At 50.9% G+C, this 15,886-nt stretch overlaps 1 protein-coding gene across 5 annotated transcripts in view; it reads right to left on the bottom strand.

Moving 5' to 3' along the window:
• The window catches only part of Gbeta13F (guanine nucleotide-binding protein subunit beta-1), a 158,463-nt gene that overhangs the window by 95,986 nt on the left and 46,591 nt on the right, over positions 1-15,886 (bottom strand). The window contains exon 1 of one of the 5 annotated variants that reach the window (XM_071675109.1): positions 6,133-6,767. The exons of the other annotated variants lie outside the window; for them this stretch is intronic. The gene's annotated coding sequence lies outside the window, so the exon portion shown is untranslated. Of the gene's footprint in view, positions 1-6,132; positions 6,768-15,886 lie in introns of those variants that run through there. 5 annotated transcript variants of the gene reach the window in all.

Below are 15,886 nucleotides of genomic sequence, written 5' to 3'. Positions count from 1 at the left end.
TCTACCTTGTGCTTTACTCATCTTTTCAGCTCTGGAGGCATCTACTTTTCAGCTACATCGTCCAAACGCTGATTTATTGATCTTCGTGTGCCTGACCTTCTCCAAAATCCCCTTTTTACTCATCACGAACTGATCCTGTATGTTCCACAGTCTTCTCAACTTTTAAACGGTGTATATTACTGTTCTTTCCGTAGATCCACATAACTCCCAGTGTCCCTATTGCTATATCCTCAAGCCTCTTGTTTCCAGATTACTCCTCGTACTACGAGTCTGGTGAACAGCCCCAGATATTCCTCCCGACCACACCCTCCCTCCCTCACCTTACCGCTCGAGCGTGTTGAACAGCCCCAGATATTCCTCCCGACCACACCCTCCCTCCCTCACCTTAACGCTCGAGCGTGTTGAACAGCCCCAGATATTCCTCCCGACCACACCCTCCCTCCCTCACCTTAACGCTCGAGCGTGTTGAACAGCCCCAGATATTCCTCCCGACCACACCCTCCCTCCCTCACCTTAACGCTCGAGCGTGTTGAACAGCCCCAGATATTCCTCCCGACCACACCCTCCCTCCCTCACCTTAACGCTCGAGTGTGTTGAACAGCCCCAGATATTCCTCCCGACCACACCCTCCCTCCCTCACCTTAACGCTCGAGTGTGTTGAACAGCCCCAGATATTCCTCCCGACCACACCCTCCCTCCCTCACCTTAACGCTCGAGTGTGTTGAAGAGCCCCAGATACTCCTCCCGACCACACCCTCCCTCCCTCACCTTAACGCTCGAGCGTGTTGAACAGCCCCAGATATTCCTCCCGACCACACCCTTCCTCCCTCACCTTAACGCTCGAGTGTTGAACAGCCCCAGATGTTCCCACCGACCACACCCTTCCTCCCTCCCTCACCTTAACCCTCGAGTGTGTTGAACAGCCCCAGATGTTCCCACCGACCACACGCTCCCTCCCTCCCTCATCTTTACCCTCGAGTGTGTTGAACAGCCCCTGATGTTCCCACCGACCACAACCTCCCTCCCTCCCTCCCCTTAACCCTCGACTCGGTTGAACAGCCCCAGACGTTCCCTCCGACCACACCCTCCCTCCCTCCCCTTAACCTTCGAGTGTGTTGAACAGCCCCAGATGTTCCCACCGACCACACCCTCCTTCCCTCCCATCCCAGCCCCATCTGTCTGCTCTCGCGGTGTAACGAACATTATATTTTGTCATGTCTCTAAAGACATTCGTAAATGATCCTTCTGACCTATGTATTTTCCTTCCTTTTTCCTTCACTCTTCAGTCATTTCTGACCTACCCATATTACAACCTTTTTCCTTCGCTCTTCAGTCATTTCTGACCTACCCATATTACAACCTTTTTCCTTCGCTCTTCAGTCATTCCACTGGCGCCAGACTTTCTCAAGTTTCTCCAGCCCATTTCGTGTTCAAGACAGCAGCAGTAGTTCAAGGGCACTTTCGACTTCCTCCCCAATTTCGTGACACTTATTCGCTTTGATTCGTCAACACTCGTCTGTTTTCCTTCAATACACACAACGTCTGACTTTGATCATTTCTAGTTATCTCGCCAGGCCAAACATTCGGATAATTCACACATCTTTTTGTTTTAATTTCTCCAGTTATCTTACCCTCTAATATATTCATTTCCCATCCATTTATCCACTGTCCTTTCTTATGGACCGAGTCTACAACCGTTTGCCTTTCCAAGCCCCAATCCATTCTAGATTTAACTATATTCAGAGGTGTGTGTGTGTGTGTGTGTGTGTGTGTGTGTGATAACCATTTTCTACTGTAGTACGGGGGGGCGTGGGGGAGAGGTGTCCTACACTCGTGGAGAGAGCTAGGCTTGTACTTTCTGTACATCTAGAGGGCGATCCCACAACTCAAGGCTGGGTTAGGCGCGTCCCGCTCACCACAGTGACTACTAATAAAAAAAAGATACAAGTTACGACCTGCTTAGAGAGAGAGAGAGAGAGAGAGAGAGAGAGAGAGAGAGAGAGAGAGAGAGAGAGAGAGAGAGAGAGAGAGAATGGGAACTGTGGACCGAACGACGCCAGAAAACCTACTTCCACATCCCCAGGGGCCATCCTGGGCCATGGAGGGGAACGTGACAACCACCACCGCCCAAGTGTCACTGACCCTTCCGGCATCACCATCACTGTCGGATCCTTACATGCCACATACCACAGGTGTGTGTGTGTGTGTGTGTGTGTGTGTGTGTGATGGGTCGCCGAGGCGGTACAAGCATCATTGCATATGTACTTAATTCTATGTATTTATGTATGTATATGTGGAGGCCTACAGGTACCCATATGTGTGTGTGAGTATACGTGAAGTATACATGTATCTACGTCTGTGGCGATACGTAGCGCTAGTTAATCCGCCAGCTAACTCTCAAACTAGCCAGCCATCCGACCAGCTAGCTCTTAAACTTAGCAACCAACTAGCTCCTTAAACTTGGCAGCTAGCCAACTAGCTCTCAAACTAGCCAGCCAGCCAGCCAGCCAGCCAACTAGCACTCAAACTAGCCAGCCAGCCAACCAATAAGCTCCTTAACTTCGTCAGCCAGCCAACCAACTGGCTCTCAAACTAGCTAGCCAGCCAGCCAACCAACTAACTCTCAAACTTAGTCAGCCAGCAAACCAACTAGCTCTCAAACTAGCCAGCAAGCCAGCCAACCAACTAGCTCTCAAACTTAAGTCAGCCAGCAAACCAACTAGCCAACCAATAAGCTCTTAAACATAGTCAGCCAGCCAACCAACTAGCTCTCAAACTAGCCAGCCAGCCAGCCAACCCACTAGCTCTTAAACTTGTCAACCAACCAACCAACCAACTAGCCAGCCAGCCAACCAATAAGCTCTTAAACTTAGTCAGCCAGCCAACCAATAAGCTCTTAAACTTAGTCAGCCAGCCAACCAACTAGCTCTCAAACTTAGCCAGCCAGCAAACTAGCTCTCAAACCAACCAGCCAACTAGCTCTCAAACTTAGCAGCCAACCAACCAACTCTCAAACATTAGTCTGCCAGCCAACTAGTTCTCAAACTTTAGTCGGCCAGCCAACTAGCTTTCAAACTAGCCAGCCAGCAAACTAGCTCTCAGACTAGCCAGTCAGCCAACTAGCTCTCAAACTAGCCAGTCAACCAACTAGCTCTCAAACTAGAGTCAGCCAGCCAACTAGCTCTCAAACTAGAGTCAGTCAGCCAACTAGCTCTCAAACTAGAGTCAGTCAGACAACTAGCACTCAAACTAGCCAGCCCGTCAATCAGCTCTCAATCTAGCCAGTCAGCCAACTAACTCTCGTATCCCAGCTAACCCTCAAACTAGCCAGCCCGTCAATCAGCTCTCAATCTAGCCAGTCAGCCAACTAACTCTCGTATCCCAACTAACCCTCAAACTAGCCAGCCACACAACTAGCTCCCATATAAGCCCATCAACCAAGCAAGAAAAACCTTAAACCAGTCAGCCAACAAGTCCCCAAAACTTGCCAGCTAATTCTCAAACTAGCCTCCCAGCAGATAACTAGCCCTCAAACCCACCCAGCACGTACGCAAACAAAGGCACTCAAAACCAGCCACTCAATCAGCTCTCAGAGTAACCAACCTCCCACCACCAATTATGCTCTCAAACTAGCCAGCCAGCTCACTAGCTCTCCTGAGTAGTCATCCAAACAACTTACTCCTGTTGCAAGCCAGCTAGCAATCATTCATGCTAGCCAACCAACTTACTCCTGTCACTAGCCAGCTAGCTATCATTCATGCTAGCCAACCAACTTACCCTCTTGCAAGCTAGCTAGCTATCATTCATGCTAGCCAACCAACTTACCCTCTTGCAAGCCAGCTAGCTATCATTCATCCTAGCCAACCAACTCCCCCCTTTTTTTTTCTAGCTAGGCAGTAAGCTACCCAATAAAACCCACCAGCTCATTCTGGCCAGCCATCACAGAGCTAGCCAGCAGTCCACCAACTGACTTTAAAACTAGCCGGCTGGCCAACAATCTAGTTCTCAAACCTAGCCAACTAGTCATATCTACCTATACAAGCAGCCAACCAATCAGCTTTGAACCTTGCCTGGCAGCAGCCATCTAGCATTTTGAACTACCAGGCCAACTAGCTATCCAAACAAACGAACCAGGAAATCAATTACCTCCAACCCCCTGTCAGCCAACTAGCTTCAATTCTAGCCACCCCTCAAAGAGCGATCGAGCTAGCATTCAAACTCGCCAACCTACAAGTGAAATACATCTTCAAGACAATATCTAAGTCCCAAACTCAAATGCTAATCCATTAAGCCACTACGTAACCAGATACAAGTCAAACTTGACAGCCTCCCAACCAACCTAACCAAACCACGAAGCCCATGAACTGCCCATTCAACCTCAATCACCTAATCTACGATTGATAAGAAGAGCAACAAACCTACCAGCTAACCAATAAACCTAATCACCTAATCAAGTTCATTATCCAAGTAATCAACCAATCTATCGGGTGCCCATAGAATCAAGACTGGAAAACCAGTCATCCAATCGTATTAAAAAAAAAAAAAAAGGCCTGCCAGTCATCTCACTTCACATTAATCAACCAACCAGACACCAAGACAAACCAAACGTCAGCTCATCAACCATACCTTAGGACAACCCGTCGACCAAACCAACCAGACTTCCAACAAACCTTACGTCACCCTACCAGACGAGACAAACAGCAAGCAGATAAACCAAACACCTATCCAGGTACGAAGACCTACTATCCAGACAGCCAGTACACCACCCAGACTCAGATACACATCCTGACAGCCAGTAAACCAACCAGACTCATCTTGATGCCAGTAAACTAACCAGACTCGCAGCCACAACCAGACACCCAATAAACTAACCAGACTCAAAGTCACATCTAGAGAGCCAGTAAACCAACCAGACTCCCAGCCTCAACCAGACAGCCAGTAAACCAACCAGACTCCCAGCCTCAACCAGACAGCCAGTAAACCAACCAGACTCCCAGCCTCAACCAGACAGCCAGTAAACCAACCAGACTCAAGGCCACAACCAGACAGCCAATAAACCAACCAGACTCATCTTGATGCCAGTAAACTAACCAGACTCGCAGCCACAACCAGACAGCCAATAAACCAACCAGACTCAAAACCACATCTAAACAGCCAGTAAACCAACCAGACTCGCAGTTTCATCTAAACAGCTAGTAAACCAACCAGACTCGCAGTTTCATCTAAACAGCTAGTAAACCAACCAAACTCACAACCAGTAAATCAACCAGACTCTCAGCTTCATCTTGATGCCAGTAAACCAACCAGACTGATAGCCACGTCTCGACAGCCAGTAAACCAACCAGACTTGCAACCACATCCAGACAGCCATAAAACCAACCAGGCTCGGAGCCTCATCTCAACAGCTACGAAACCAACCAAACTCACGGCCACATTCAACCAAACCAGACAGCCAGCCACACAACTAGTCCATCAGGAGAAAAAAAAAATTGGCAACCAGACAGCCAACCATAAGCATGAGTCACAACCACGAACCCTGGCTGACCTCTTCGGGGCAACCAAAATCCCCCAGACTACGACGGTGACATTCCCTTCGTACGAGAGCTGGGCCTCTGGACTGACTACCTACCTACCCACCCCTCTGCTGGGATGAGTTGACCCCTTTAAACACAAGGCCACGACCCTCAGATATCATGATGGCCGGACCTCTGACCTGATCCATAAGTGGTATGGTCAGTCAAAGGCCAGGCCCTCGTAGGGGGGTCACACAGCCATGCCCATGGGGGAGGGGGGGTCAAAGTCACCCAGGAGAGAGAGAGAGAGAGAGAGAGAGAGAGAGAGAGAGAGAGAGAGAGAGAGAGAGAGAGAGAGAGTGTCAGACTGTCCTCCAAGTCACTGTGGATGGAGGCAGACATGTATGGCTGGCGGTGTGGAGTGAACCAGGGCCGTGAGGAGACAGGTAGCCAGACAGGGCGGGCGGGAGGGAGGGTGGCGGTGTAGCAGACAACATAAGGCGGCGGCGGCGGCGGCGGCAGGGAGGGAGGGAGGGAGGGCTGGCTGGCTAGGTACCAGGGAGGGAGGGTGGAAGGGAGGGAGGAAGGTGGAGGGCTCCGGGTTGTTGCAGAGGCTTACCCAAGGGAGTGAAGGCAGTGCCAGCTGGTGGAGTGAGGTCACAGGGGCAGCAGCACGGGAGGCGCTCTCATGCTGGTCCCCCAGGCTCCCGGGGCGCGGCCGGCCGCGGGCGGCACACACACACTCGGGGGCGTGAGCCGTGCTGGGGGGCGGGAGGCCACGGGCGCACTGTGGCTGGCTGGCGGGCGGGCGGGCCGACCACCCACCTATTGCAGCACCATATTGGGCCACGAGCTACACAGCACCAACGGACCTGCCACTGCAGGTGAGCAGGTCGAGCTGCGGCAGCGACAAGGCACGACACACCACACACCGGTAGCAGCAGCAGCGGCAGCGGCGGCGGCGGGGTAGGTGTGGTGGCTCAAGATGGCGGTGGTGGTGGAGGGCGGCGGGGAGGAGGTGTAGGCTGGTGGTGCGGCCGCTCCTGCTGGTGGATGGGCGAGCCAGCGAGGCGTCAGGAGGAGGGTGGCGGCGGTCGGGTACAAAAGACGTTGAGGGTGGAGCGAGGGAGCGAGCGGCCCCGGACACTGTACTACACACTGGTGTGCGGCTCCGGCCCCAACTTGATACTGCGGCGGCGGCACACCACCCACTCACCACCAAGTCCAGAAAGCGACTGAGTGAGGCGCGTGGCGTGGCGCGCATCTACCCCCGCGCAGCCGCACTGCCCCGCCACGCCCGCTCCACGCACACACGCACGCAACACCACGCACGCATCGATCCCATACACACCTGCCACGTCCACCACACGAACTCACGCCCGCCCAGCCAGCCAGCCAGGCCAGCCTGCCCACCCCATCACACGAGACCAGACCAGACCAGACCAGACGGTGGCCACAAGACCAGACCTGGTCTGCTGCTGCAGGTGAAGGTGGTACCACCCACCAGCGACCCACTCACTCCCTCCCTCCCTCCCTACCACACACACACACACAAACACACAGGTGACACAACCAGGGAAGTAGGAGAGCGGCCGGCACCAAGCAGCAGCTACTGTGTCTGTTGTTACGTGACAGGTGAAATGTGGAGTTTGTGGTGGTGGTGGTGGCTGATGTCTGCTGCACCCCTGCTGGTGGCGGCTCTGGGGTCTGGGCCACCTGGCTCTGGTGTGGGCTGGGAGCTGTGGTAGAGGCAGGTACTCGTGGTTTGGGCAAGTAGCTGTAGTGCTGGCTACCAGGTAGATGTGGTGTGGGTAGATAGTTGTGGTGGGGGCCTGGTCGTTCTGGTGAGGGCAACTCCCTTATGATATGGGCTGGTAGCTGTGCTGTGGGGCAACTAACTTTCGCATGGGTGGGTAGCTGTGGTTAAAGCAGTTAGCTGTGGTGTAGTAAAAGTAGCTTAGGAGTGGACTGGGAGCTATGGCGTGGCCAGGTAGCTCTGGTGTGGGCTGGTGGCTTAGGTGTGACCGGGAAGCTGTGGTGTAGCAAGGTAATATGTTGCGGGCTGATAGCTGTAGTGTTGCAAGGTAACTGCAGTGTGGGCTGATAGCTGTGGACTGGGTTGGTAGGTGTAGTGTACGCTAGTAGATATAGTGTGCGCAGGTAGCTGTGGTGTGGGTATATGACAGCTGTGTGGGCACGTAGCTATCGTGTGGGGAAGTAGCTGTGGTATGGGCAAGTAGCTACGAGGTGATAAGGTGGGTGTGGTACAAGAAAGGCAGCTACAGCGTACACAGGCAGCTGTGGCGTGAGACAAGGAGCAGTGAGGTGAGCAGATGACTGTGGCACAAGGTGGCTGTGGTGTAGGCAGGCACCTGCGGTGCGAGTAGGCAGGTGTGTTGAAGTCAGGCAGCTGTAGTGTGTGTGTGTGTGTGTGTGTGTGTGTGTGTGTGTGTGGGATGGGGGGGTAGAGACAGCTGTGGTGGGGTAGGCAAGTAGCAACAAAGCACTGCAGGAAGTGGACGTCAACAAGAGACCATGCCAACCACCCACCCACCCTGTGTTCTGAGCTGGGTGGTGGATATCCACAGCCAGCCATATGCCTCGCCGTGACCCAACCGTGTGTCCTTCTCACTCGCTCTACCACCCACCCCACTCCTCTCCTCTCCGTATTACGTACGTAGCAACGCCATTCCATGGCTACGCAGACGACATACGGGTCCCCACGAGCGTTCACAGAACTCCCGTACATACCCCATTGGTAATTACTCCACACACACACACACACACACACACACACACACAAAATGAAGACCACGACTACTTAGAAGGTCGTAAGCCCGAGCGACTTTTGACTCCCTTCCCCTTGCCTTGTCAAATATGACCTTTCACTCAGCTTCCTAGCTGCTCCAGCAGCGTCCTTGCCCGGGGTCGCCACCTAGCCGCTCCCACCGTGTGTGTGTGTGTGTGTTGCAAGTGCCATATTATCTACCAATGATTCATCTATCTACACCTAATCTCAAGTAATCACCAGACGGGATATGAGACCTGACGTATCCCCCTTTGTCCAAATGATGACCTTATATATATATATATATATATATATATATATATATATATATATATATATATATATATATATATATATATATATAAGGCTTCCTTCCCAACCCCCACCAATGTATCCATGGGTTTTCCTCCCTCCCTCCCTCACCTTTCCTCTTCTAACAAAGGAATTGGGATCTAACTTTTCCCCCTTATAACACAGGCCTTTACCTTTCCAACCCTTATAACACGGAGCTTTACTTCCCCCTCCCCCCTTTACAACATAGGGCTTTACCTTCCTCCCTTACAACATAGGGCTTTACCTTCCTCCCTTACAACATAGGGCTTTACCTTCCTCCCTCACAACACAGGGCTTTACCTTCCTCCCTCACAACATAGGGCTTTACCTTCCTCCCTCACAACACAGGGCTTTACCTTCCTCCCTTACAACGCAGGGCTTTACCTTCCTCCCTTACAACACAGGGCTTTACCTTCCTCCCTCACAACACAGGGCTTTACCTTCCTCCCTCACAACACAGTGCTTTACCTTCCTCCCTTACAACATAGGTCTTTACCTTCCTCCCTTACAACATAGGGCTTTACCTTCCTCCCTTACAACACAGGGCTTTACCTTCCTCCCTCAACACAGGGCTATACCTTCCTCCCTCACAACACAGGGCTTTACCTTCCTCCCTCACAACACAGGGCTTTACCTTCCTCCCTTACAACATAGGGCTTTACCTTCCTCCCTTACAACATAGGGCTTTACCTTCCTCCCTTACAACGCAGGGCTTTACCTTCCTCCCTCAACACAGGGCTATACCTTCCCACCTTGCAACACCGGGCTTTACCTTCCTCCCTCACAACACAGGACTTTACCTTCCCACCTTGCAACACAGGGCTTTACCTTCCTCCCTCACAACACAGGGCTTTACCTTCCTCCCTCACAACACAGGGCTTTACCTTCCCCCGTTGCAACACAGGTCTTTACCTTATCCACATGTAACACTGGGCTTTACCTTCCTCCCTCACAACACAGGGCTTTACCTTACCCCGTTGCAACACAGGTCTTTACCTTATCCACATGTAACACTGGGCTTTACCTTCCTCCCTTACAACACAGGACTTTACCTTCCTCCCCTACAACACAGGACTTTACCTTCCTCCCTTACAACACAGGGCTTTACCTTCCTCCTTTACAAAACAGGGCTTTACCTTCCTCCCTCACAACACAGGGCTTTACCTTCCTCCCTTACAACACATAGCTTTACCTTCTCCCCTTACAACACAAGGCTTTACCTTACCCCCTTGCAACACAGGGCTTTACCTCATCCACTTGCAACACTGGGCTTTACCTTCACCCCCTGTAAAACTGGGCTTTATCTTCACCCTCTGTAACACTGGGCTTTACCTTCAACCTCCTAACACTGGGCTTTACCCTCACCCTCTGTAACACTGGGCTTTACCTTCACCCCCTGTAACACTGGGCTTTACCTTCACCCCCTGTAACACTGGGCTTTATCTTCACCCTCTGTAACACTGGGCTTTACCTTCAACCTCCTAACACTGGGCTTTACCTTCAACCTACTAACACTGGGCTTTACTTTCACCCCCTCTAACACTGGGCTCTACCTTCACCCTCTGTAACACTGGGCTTTACCTTCATCCCCGCTAACACTGGACTTTACCTTCACCCCCTCTAACACTGGGCTTTACCTTCATCCCTACTAACACTGGGCTTTACCTTCATCCCCTCTAACCCTGGGCTTTACCTTCATCCCCTGTAACACTGGCCTCTACCTTCACCCCCTGTAACACTGGGCTTTACCTTCACTGGGTATTACCTTCCACCAGGTAATACCTGGGCTTTATCTCCCAGGCAACACTAGGCTTTACCTCCCTCTTTTAAGACTTGGCTTTATCTACTAACCTAGCAACACTATGCACTATCTTCCCACTAGCAACATCAAGCTTAATCTTCCACCTAGCAATGCTAAGCTTTATCTTCCACCTAGTAATGCTAGGCTTTATCCTCCTACTAGTAAAGATAGGCTCTATCTTCCTCCTAGTAATGCCAGGCTTCCTCTTCCTCCTAGTAATGCTAGGCTTTCTCTTCCACCTAGCAATGCTAAGCTTTATCTTCCTCCTAGTAATGCTATGATTTATCTTCCTCCTAATAATGCTATGCTTTATCCTCCTAGTAATGCTATGTTTTACCCTCCTAGTAATGCTAGGCTTTATCATCCACCTAGTAATGCTAGGCTTTATCATCCACCTAGTAATGCTAGGCTTCCTCTTCCTCCTAGTAATGCTAGGCTTTCTCTTCCACCTAGCAATGCTAAGCTTTATCTTCCTCCTAGTAATGCTATGATTTATCTTCCTCCTAATAATGCTATGCTTTATCCTCCTAGTAATGCTATGTTTTATCCTCCTAGTAATGCTAGGCTTTATCATCCACCTAGTAATGCTAGGCTTTATCATCCACCTAGTAATGCTAGGCTTTATCATCCACCTAGTAATGCTAGGCTTTATCTTCCTAGTAATGCTATGCTTTACCTTCCTCCTAGTAATGCTAGGCTTTATCATCCACCTAGTAATGTAGGCTTTATCTTCACACTAGCAATTTCAGGCATTATCTTCCCCTACTTAGGAACACAAAGCCTTACATTCCCCCTTGCAACACCCGAGACCTTACCCTTTCCCTTGTAACAACTGAGATTCATCTTCCACTAGTAACAGTGGAGATTCATCTTCCCCTAGTAACAGTGGAGATTCATCTTCCCCTAGTAACAGTGGAGATTCATCTTCCACTAGTAACAGTGGAGATTCATCTTCCACTAGTAACAGTGGAGATTCATCTTCCCCTAGTAATAGTGGAGATTCATCTTCCCCTAGTAACAGTGGAGATTCATCTTCCACTAGTAACAGTGGAGATTCATCTTCCACTAGTAACAGTGGAGATTCATCTTCCACTAGTAACAGTGGAGATTCATCTTCCACTAGTAACAGTGGAGATTCATCTTCCACTAGTAACAGTGGAGATTCATCTTCCACTAGTAACAGTGGAGATTCATCTTCCACTAGTAACAGTGGAGATTCATCTTCCACTAGTAACAGTGGAGATTCATCTTCCACTAGTAACAGTGGAGATTCATCTTCCACTAGTAACAGTGGAGATTCATCTTCCACTAGTAACAGTGGAGATTCATCTTCCACTAGTAACAGTGGAGATTCATCTACCACTAGTAACAGTGGAGATTCAACTTCCACTAGTAACAGTGGAGATTCAACTTCCACTAGTAACAGTGGAGATTCATCTTCCACTAGTAACAGTGGAGATTCATCTTCCACTAGTAACAGTGGAATCTTTCCTCGCACTTAGTAACACTGGGCATCACCCCCCCCCCCCCTCTCACTCGCGTAACACCGGACAAAACGCCATAGAAAACGAGCCAGTTCCATTGACCATGCGAGGCACCTGTCTCCTCCTCCTCCAGTTCGCTCATAACGGAAGATGTGGGGAAAAAAAAAAGAAACGGCTGAGCGATCGACACCCATACCCCAGTGTGTCCCAGGGTTCGCTCACATTGCCTGATGTGCCTGGGTGTGTGTTATCACGTCTACTTGTGTGTGTGTGTGTGTGTGTGTGTGTGTGTGTGTGTGTGTAGACACACATACATCCCACCCAGGCCAAGCCACGTACCCATTTATCGACCAGCCTCCATGGGGACGATGACTTAGGGCTGAGTGTGGGAGCCCGACTGCCACGCCCCAGGATTTGAACCCATACTGGGCCGGACCCGTTTCAGTAACGCTAACCACGACACCATGGGGGGACACACACACGTGTGTGTGTGTGTGTGTGTGTGTGTGTGTGTACACTTCTTGCCCCATGGGGTCTATCTTTAGGACGCTCCTGCAGTGCTCAGGAAGCCGGCCACGTCCACTGGTCGGGACCACAGGCCATTGAAGTGTGTGCCGCTGCGCGTACGCAAATGCAAATGCAAAGAAGGTGTTCGGTGTCATCGTTGTGGCAGATGCCCCGTGAGCATGAGGGGTACTGGGATGTGACGACGCGGTTTACAACACTGTAAGCGAGACAGGTGGATGCGCCCCCTGAGCGCAGAAGGTGTGACTCGTGTTTGTCTGGGGTGTATGATTTCAGATGGGTGTATGTCTGGAGGAGGGGGAAGGAGGGTGGAAGTCTTTTAAGATCGAGATGGGAGGGCGGTTGTTTATTAGTTGACGGGTTATTTGTATGTCTTTTGTCAGTGTTATATTTGTTGAGGGTGGGGTTGGAGGGGTGGAGGGGATAATATGCGAGTAGAGGTTACTTGAGTGTGAGGCAGGAGGAGGGAGGGAGGGTGGTAAGTTACGTTACTTGAGTGTGAAGCAGAAGGCAGGAGGGAGGAGGGGGCAAGTTAAAGCTTCATATTTTCACTCGTGGGGTGGGGAGGTTTGGTGGTCAGGTATGGAGTGGTTTGGGAGGGAGGTGTCTAGGGTTTAGTGCTGTTGCATACGGGTGCAGAGCATGATGAAGAGGGACAATCGGGAGGAGCTGTATTTTTTGTTTTTTTTCCATTGTCTGGATGCTGAGTGATTGTTGTTGCTAAGCAGCCTGCGATTGTTCTGAGTGCACTAACTGGTGTAGTTTGCAGCTTTGCGATATCCGACATCAAAAGGGTGGAGTAGAGCGGGCAGGTGAGGCGTGATCTAAGAGCGAAGCGGATGATCTGTTCGTATAGGATGTCAACAGATTCCTTTTTCTGGTCGAAAATTTCGTACCAGTTACGTGTTCTGAGGGGCATCCAGTTTGTGTGCCTGTCTTGTCTTGTTTTCGGCGTGGGGAGTGAATACCGTGTGTCGTATAAGGTTGGGGTTCTGTTCAGTAGGAGAAACTGTGGAAGAGAGATGACTGGGGGAGATCATGTACATACACGATGAATGGAGGGCGTGCGATGGATTCGTAATCCGTCTATGGTTAACATGGCGATTGATGAAGACACTTGTGTTCTGGGCGATCCACTCTTCCAAATGTGTGATGCTGTGTTGTGTGTCTGCTGCTGCTGCTGCTACGGCCACTGTGGTGGTGTCAAGGGCATTCCGATGTGATTCTCAAGGTCGCCTGCACATGAACTTCTCCTCAGGTTTAGGTTTTCTCGAGGTAACGGGAGGTCGTGCTTGAACACTGAGGAAGGGGGAGTGGTACGAACATTACATAACAGATATAGAGTACTTTTAGAGTGGAAACCTATTGTGAGTGACTCTTGGCATGGCGTCCGGCTATGAGAGTAACCGAACCATCTTTTCTTCAGTGTTTTGTGGAAGGTGGTGTCAAGGTATCTTTTGGGTGAGGATGTGTTGGGAGGAGCCAGTGTCGAATGTCCTCTCGATTGTCTACTGCCACTGGTACTGTGTGCGAGAGGAAGGGGAGGAGGAGGGTGGGTGTGGTTGGTTGAACCAAGCTAGGCCAGTGTGGCGGTGGAATGATTGGGCCTGAAGCCACCTATCATCACCCCAGGACCGATTTCCTATGAGAGTAGTCCTGGTGTGACCCGGGACCTCTCTCAAGGGCCCTGCTGCAGCCCAAGGCTGCGCCACTTAGCAGCAGCACCAGGGAAATGTGTAAACTTCCGTGAAGTGTGAAGTACATCAACGAGACTTTGTGCCGCGCTCCCGATTACTACAGCCTCGCCCCAAAGTGACTGTACACTACCGAGCTAGGCCTCCTTCAGGCGGCCACACCTCGAGCTGACAAGCGACACACCCTTGTCCAGGAACGTTATAAATACGGTTCCTGGGACAAATATATATATATATATATATATATATATATATATATATATATATATATATATATATATATATATATATATATATATATACATATATATATATATATATATATATATATATATATATATATATATATATATATATATGAGGGATAGAAGGGTCCTGTAGTACCTCTAACCCTTCACACAAGACGGTGCGACGCCGGAGCACGGCCCTTGAGGCATGATCACGACACCCTTAAAGGTCGGGTCAAAGGCCAGGCCGTCGTAACCAGGGGTCATATCGCTCGTCGTACCTGGGGTCGTACCTGGCCCACAGGAGGGCACAGGGGGATGACGCAATACGTGGCGGCGACGACCTGCACCGAGGTCATCCCATTCATCACCACCCAGGCACCGACCTGACGACCCAGCCACTCCCCTCCCACGGTCTCCCATCCTGGCTGAGGCTTCCGGCGGTCCAACCGAACACTACGGCCTTCGAAGTGTGTGTGTGTGTGTGTGTGTGTGTGTGTGTGTGTGTGTGTGTGAGGCAGGGAGCTCAAGGGCAGTGAAGGAGCTGGTATTTATGGAGGCGTGGGAGGAGGAGGAGGAGGAGGAGGAGGGCCACTACTTAAGGCAGACACTCGAGAGCACCTGGGGAAGGCAAGCAGAGGGAGGGAGGGAGTCAAGCGTCCTTTCCTAGAGGGTTTTGGGAGGGAGGGTGGTGTTGGTGGCGGTGGCTAGAGTTACCGCCTTGAGGAAGAAGACTGGGAACTCCTGGCCTTCACGGAGGAGGTGCCCAGGCGGTCCCTTCCTGAGGAAGACAATGCTCGGGGCACTACTGCACACATTCAAGGGAACACACACACACGGAGGTCCTGCCTTCAAAAGGGGAACACACACACACACACACACACACACACACACACACACACACACACACACACACACACACACCGTCCTTTTAAAGTGAAAGAAAGAAAAGAAAAACGAGCAGCCTTGACGCCCTACTAGGAGAGAAATATGGACGAGTCGTATCTTTCGATTTCAAACATGGGAGATCCTGTCTTGCGGCAAGACTGCTTTCACAAGAGCCGCACACACCCCCCGGAGGGCTCCTACCTTCTGTAGGGGGAGGGGGGCGGAATACCGAAGGATCTTCGCCTCACGGACCCTAAAACTACTACGACTACACTGTACCCAACACTCGACGTGGGCAGACAAGCAAAGGGGAAAAGGGGAGCCTGAACGAACCAGATTATCACCATTCAGGTTAAAAATAAAAAAAAGAGGGGAAAGTTTTGTGCACTTGGATGGCATTGGATGGTGCCTGCGTTGCATAATAACACTTAAGACGAGGATATATTAGGCACGAAGGAGTGAGAGAGGAACACACACACACACACACACACGTTCAATCCTCTGGTGTAGGGTCACCACACACACACACACACACACTGGCAGGTGCTGGCCACACCACAGAGACACACCATCACATCTCCTGCCACCACGACAGCGATCAAACACCTCACCTACCCACCCATGCAACTTTCT

Source organism: Panulirus ornatus, chromosome 20 (assembly GCF_036320965.1).
Source record: "Panulirus ornatus isolate Po-2019 chromosome 20, ASM3632096v1, whole genome shotgun sequence".
Taxonomy (NCBI): Eukaryota; Metazoa; Arthropoda; class Malacostraca; order Decapoda; family Palinuridae; genus Panulirus; species Panulirus ornatus.
This window is presented reverse-complemented; position numbering and strand designations above follow the sequence as displayed.